The sequence below is a fragment of the Zalophus californianus genome, chromosome 9 (genome assembly GCF_009762305.2).
Source record: "Zalophus californianus isolate mZalCal1 chromosome 9, mZalCal1.pri.v2, whole genome shotgun sequence".
In the NCBI taxonomy this organism is placed as follows: Eukaryota; Metazoa; Chordata; class Mammalia; order Carnivora; family Otariidae; genus Zalophus; species Zalophus californianus.
Window position 1 is genome coordinate 8,795,859 of NC_045603.1, and position 6,000 is coordinate 8,801,858.

Sequence of the window (6,000 nt, forward strand, 5' to 3'; positions counted from 1 at the left end):
AACTGGCAACCTTGGAAAAAGCCTCAGTGAGGCTGGGAACCAGGCTGCAAAGGTTCAAAGAATAACTGGAGCAGTGAAGGAAAACAGTCAGTACAGACTCCTCTTTTAGAACTCCAGAGGTGAAAGGAAGAACAGAATGGCACAGAGCTCAAACAGATAAGGAGAACTGGGAGATTTAGCAAACTGGCAGAGCCAACTTTCCACATGACGAGTGGCTCCATTCCAGTATTCTTCTAGAACATGCATTTTGCACATGAACTATTCACTTTCTTATTGTCCCATTAAACTAAAACTGCCAAAACAAACCCGAAGTCATTACATTTTTAACTCTGCTTCTTAGTCAGCTAACATTCACTGTGTTCCTACTATGTGCCAAGCACTATACAAAAGGGAGTAATGTCTGGTCCCTGGAAGAGAGCACAGAATTTATCACAATAACAAGGTCCTGGAGTAGAGATTTGCACAAAGGGCTCTGAAAGCCTTGACCTTCTGAATTAAATGCATTTTTATTTATCTTTATAAAAATCAAACGGAAGAAATGAAAACAAAGCTGGGATGTAATGTTGTAAAAATGTTCTTAATTTCTAAAAACTAAGAATGAGTTTAATAGTAACTTTTTAAGATTTTATTTATTTGACAGAGAGAGACACAGTGAGAGAGGGAACACAAGCAGGGGGAGCAGGAGCGAGAGAAGCAGGTTTCCCATTGAGCAGGGAGCCCAATACGGGGGCTCGATCTCAGGACCCCCAGGGATCATGACCTGAGCCAAAGGCAGACGCTTAACAACTGGGCCACGCAGGCGCCCCTAATATTAAGTTAGGTCTGGGCAGCCTTATAGTCAGTAGCACTTCTCATTTCTTTTCCGGTTTACCTTTCAGTGTCCTTTCTGCCTTTCTTCCTCTGGATAAGTTAAGAGGCAAAATGGAATAAGCGCAGGCTTTGAAACCAGACAGACGTGAGACTAAACCTATCCCTTCAAGTTCCTAGCTGTGTGGCTCTTGGACGGTCTTCTTCCTAGCCACAAAACAGTAATGACATCTACTTGACAGGCTTGAGGTAAGGATTAGAAAAAACAAAACAAAACAACAACAACAAAAAAAACCGAAGAGGCTGGCATGTTAGAAGAATGCAGTAAATGTTAGTTAACATTTTATCATTTGAATAAATGGTGTTGTTCTGACTTAAAACATTTTTAAATGCTTCTATCGGAATGAAGAAAAAATATTTTCTCAAGGGCATGGCATTTATATGCTCCCTTAGAAAAGCAGGTTGGTAATTTCTTCTTCTTAAGTCCTATCAGAAGCTATTCTGCTCAAATAATGATGTTTGGGACAAGCACCCAAAAACGTCCAGGAACCAAGAAAATATAAAGGCAGCGTTATTATCATCGCTGTGTCCCAAGTGGGGAAGGCCGGTCTGCTTTGTGTTCTAGATCCCTTAGTGTAGGGACCTACTACATTCTTATCCCTCCCACTACCTACCTACAGCGATACCGCACGCTGCTAAAAGTTCTGCTTTTTAAAGAGGCATTTACATAACACTACCGAAACAATAAATATAGTTTCAAAGCCAAGATCACTGATGCCTCTCCGAATCAACAGGAAGCTATCGTCCACTGAAATTCCCCACAACAATGAAGGAAATAGCCTCTATTCTTAAACCTTCACAAAATGCTAAGATGCAAGACTTTCACACACCTTATTTCCGTACACTTAACTCCTGGGGGGTGGGAGGAGAAGGCAACCCATAACGTTTTATTCACTATGGGGAAATCTCTCTGGCCAATTTTGTTGCATAATTTTGCTTATATTGTAATACAAATGACCACCTTGAAATCCGTCTTATTCCTCGCACAATCTCTAGCATAGATGCTAAAGAGTAACAAAATTGCCAAAAGATACGTGACAAAGCGAGGAACCTTAAAAGACCGAGACCAGTACACTGTGCCTAAAGAACTGAGGATGGACTGGTCCTTACTTAAGGCACCTAAGAAGCAGCTACGGTCACTGGGTGTCCTCTGCCACTTTAAAAGGGTATCTGGCCCACCGCGGGCTAACAAACCCGCTAGTTTGAACCTAAGGGGCGCCAGCTCAGGGGGAGACAGAAAACACTCCTTGCGCCGTTCCGTCCCATTTGCTCGTGGAAAGCCTGAATCGCCTCTCGGGGGTGGCCTCGCCGCAGGGCTCTGAGGTGAGGGGTGCGACCCCTCCACACACACCCCCTCCCGGCCCGCATGAAGCAGGGGAACGCGTTCACGCTGTCACGCAGGTCCCGCGCAGGCAGGGACCGGGAGGCTCGGAGGCCTGACGCCTCCCTCTCCCCCACGCCAGGCAAGGGGCCCGACGCGTCTCCGCGGGCCCCCGCTCTCCGCCGCGACAGGGAGCGCCTCCCCGCCCCGGAGTCCCCCCCAGCGACGGGAAGCGAACCCGACTCGACCAGCCCACCCGGAAGCCCTCCCCCAGCTCACACCTGCTGGCGCGTGACGCCCGGAGCCGCGCGCGCCCGCCCGCCTGCCCCGGCCCTGCCATTCGGGGCGCCCCTTCCCTGCACGCGGGACATCGCCCGCATCCCTCCCCGCCCCGGGGTCAAACCCACCACACGGCCGCCCCCACGGAGAGCGAGCTGAACGCCGCCGCCGCCGCCCCCGCCAGGGCCCGCGCGCGCTCCCGCACCCCCCCTCCGGCCCTGTCCCCGCCGCGCGCGCTCACTCGCGAGGACACGCACACGCTGCGCCTCAGCTTGACAGGCCGGCCCGCGCCGCGCGCTCCCGCGGGCGTCCTCGCCCACCGGGCCGCCCAGCTCTGACTGGGCGGTGCGCGGGGGAGGGGAAGGGCGGCAGTGGCGGTCGGTCCTCACTCACCGCCGAGCCGCGCCGGCTCCGAGTGCGCGGCGTTCCGCTGTGAGGCGATGCGCTGCGATGCGCGCGGTCCCCGCTTCTCCGCAGGCTATGGAGGCGACGTAGTAGGGGGACTGAAGGGGCGCGGGGGGGTCACTCCCTCCCGCCTCACCTCCCAGAAACACGGGGACCCCAGAAACTAAAAACAAAATAAACAAACTTTCCCCTCCGCCTCCCTCCCCCAAAACCACAACACAAACACTCGGGGGCCCGCCCAGAGCCCCACTCCATTGGCCGCAGGGAGGATGCTTCCGGATCTCACTGGCTGACTTTTTTGCTCATCAAGCTGCGGTTCCGCCCCTCCAAGTCCTCGCCGCTGCCGTCGCCCCTCATTGGTCAAGTGCTTCCCGTTTGACGAGCTAGGATTGGCTGAGCTGCCTGCGCCAATCATTCGGGGACACACCCCCTCAGCATCCCAGAGGCCGCTTCCTTGGTCGCCGACCCGGAGAGGTGAAGGGGAAACTAGAGCATGATGGCGGCCGAGCTCACTTGGCGCAACCATCGTCTTTTTTCTTTTTTTAGCTCATTGGTGCCTCGCCCTCGCGCTGTTTCCCCTGAGCTCCTCTCTCCATCCAGTATTGCCTAATAACGGAATCTATACAAGCCGGCTCCTTAATTTATCCCCTTCGAAGTGCGGAGTGTGGGCTGGCTGTGCGTCATTGGACTGTCAGAATGTCACTCCCTAGTCAAATCTTCAAGCTATTGGTGGAACGGCCAGAAAACCCGTCCAACAACAAGGACTAGTGCCATTGGTTTGACTCCACAGAGTTCTTTCCTGGGACCTTATTGGGCAAATAGGCGCGTCGGTCGGATCTGGATTCTCTGTGCTACGGGTTGTTTGCTGGGAGTCTGGAGGGCTATGGTCGTTTGGTCCGTAGTTGACGATAATGATGACTGTCGTTTATTTTGTGCCTACTTTGTGCCAGCTGCTGTTCTGAGTTCTTTACAGGGATTTTATGGTTAAACCTGTGAGTTTTACATTCTCTAAATTTTACAGATAGCAAAGGCTCTAAAGAGATTAGGACACGTGCCCAAGGTCACCCAGATAGAAAGTAATTTGTGAGCCCGGCGTTGGTCCTAGGACTGTCTTGACTCCAGAGCCTTCGCTCTTTTTACTGGTGCCTCTCCCTTCGTCCGGAATCTTACCTGCCAGCCAACCCGGCATCTTAAAAATATTTCATTCCGAATGCAAGTTCCCCCATCAGTTTCTGGAGGTGACATTGTGGGAGACTAAAGCAATGGAGAGGTGTCATTGCCGCCCCCGCATTCTCCTCGCTGGCACCCGTTCCTCCCCACCCTAAAGTAAACCATCTTGGTGTTTCCTGACCAGAAGCCCATCTACTTCTGTGTTTATTTTCTCAGCTTTATAAATGAACATTTCTACCATCCTTGTGTGCCAAGCCTACCTCCTCAACCCTCACTCCTCTATCTCCAGCTCACTCTTTGGAGAGAGACCTCAAGAGCCAGAAACAAGGAGAAAGAGAGTCTAAAGAGAGATAAAGAATAAACGCTTTAGAAATAAATAATTTGTTACATGCAAATGGAACAGCCCTTCGGCTCCTGGGAAGCTTCCAGAGTGGCCCCTGATGCAGTGCAAGACGTGTGCTCCTGGCTCCTCGCCACTAGATTTTTTCTCTGTGGCAGCTTTCAGCGAAGTGAATCCAACATTCCAGCCAGGGGAGGGCAGGATGCTTAGGACCCACTGCCAAAGAGCCAGCCCCAGCCTCTGGGACTGAAATGATCTCCAGGAGCACAGCTCTGGACTCCAGCCCACATTCCGTCTCGGGTAATTAACATTTTACCATCCCAAATCCCCATCCCCTGTAGCTTCAGTGGGATCACCGCCCTTGTTTCACTTCCTGATCCAAGCTGTTGTGTAACCTCGTTGGCACTGCTTTAGTAATAAAACAACCACTGTAACACTGTAATGCTCAACACTTGACAGACTTTCAGCAGAGGAAGACAAGGCATTTCACAAACATCAATTAAGAGTAAGTGGCAGGTATTCCTAGGGCAACTGCCAGCAGAGGGACAGAGGAAAGGAAAGATCATGAGTCAAATTCTAATAAAGTTCCTAAGAGCCTGGATCCTTATAAGAACATGCACATACCCCATCCTAGCATTCCAATATGGGGCGCCTGGGTGGCTCAGTCATTAAGCGTCTGCCTTCGGCTCCGGTCATGGTCCCAGGGTCCTGGGATGGAGCCCCGCGTCAGGCTCCATGCTCAGCGGGAAGCCTGCTTCTCCCTCTCCCATTCCCCCTGCTTGTGTTTCCTCTCACTGTGTCTCTCTCTGTCAAATAAATAGATAAAATCTTTAAAAAAATTTTTAAAAATGGGGATTCTGAATCAGAAGATACAATGAATGAGAAATGTTCAGACTTCAAAACCTTCCTTATCTTCATATTGATTCTTTGTAACTCTTTTAACCCATAAACCAGTGCTTGGTTTTACGGTCAATTATTGAACACATCTGTCTGCCCTAACTTAGTGTAAGTTCCTTGAAAACAAATGATTTCTTTTTCGTCTTTGTATCCCTTAAATTGTTCTGATTATAAAAGGTTCCCAAACAAATAATTATTCAGTAAACGTTTATTGAGTCTATCAGCACTTTCCTAAGGTACAAGGGCTACACAGAGGATTAAAACACCTCTGCCTTCAGTGACCTCAAGTCTAGTGAGGGTGGCCAAAGGTAAAGATCATCACAGTGCAGGTGGCTTGGAAGGACACGGGAGGAACACAGGACTCAAGCTTGGCAGGACAGGATGGCTTCCCAGAAGAAGTGACATCTATAAGGAGAACCAAAGGATGAAACGCGTTTAGCTGGCCAAGGGGCTGATGAAGTGTGGTGACCTGCAATGTTTGCTCTCTTTGGGCAGGGAGCAAGAGAGGAGTATCCAGGAATGGCCAAAGCCAGTTCTTCCTATAATGTTTGTGAGGGCCTTCAGCTCTCTATCTGCTCCGCCTCGTTGTACTTTCCTTCCCCAGGAGAAAGCAGGGAGCTGGAACCCCTGTCCTGCTTGCCCATTTGAGAATAGGAAAATAATTTCCAAATAAGATTGTTTTTCCAATAATAAAAGTAACACTGAGTAAAGATTTCAGACA

The 6,000-nt window shown here is 50.3% G+C and overlaps 1 protein-coding gene across 5 annotated transcripts in view; it reads right to left on the reverse strand.

Moving 5' to 3' along the window:
• TNRC6B (trinucleotide repeat containing adaptor 6B) overlaps positions 1-3,073 on the reverse strand; it is a 251,856-nt gene extending 248,783 nt beyond the window's left edge. For all 5 annotated transcript variants that reach the window (XM_027595501.2, XM_027595502.2, XM_027595503.2 and 2 more), the window contains exon 1: positions 2,861-3,073. The gene's annotated coding sequence lies outside the window, so the exon portion shown is untranslated. The remainder of the gene's footprint in view (positions 1-2,860) is intronic.
• Between the last annotated feature and the right edge of the window lie 2,927 nt (positions 3,074-6,000).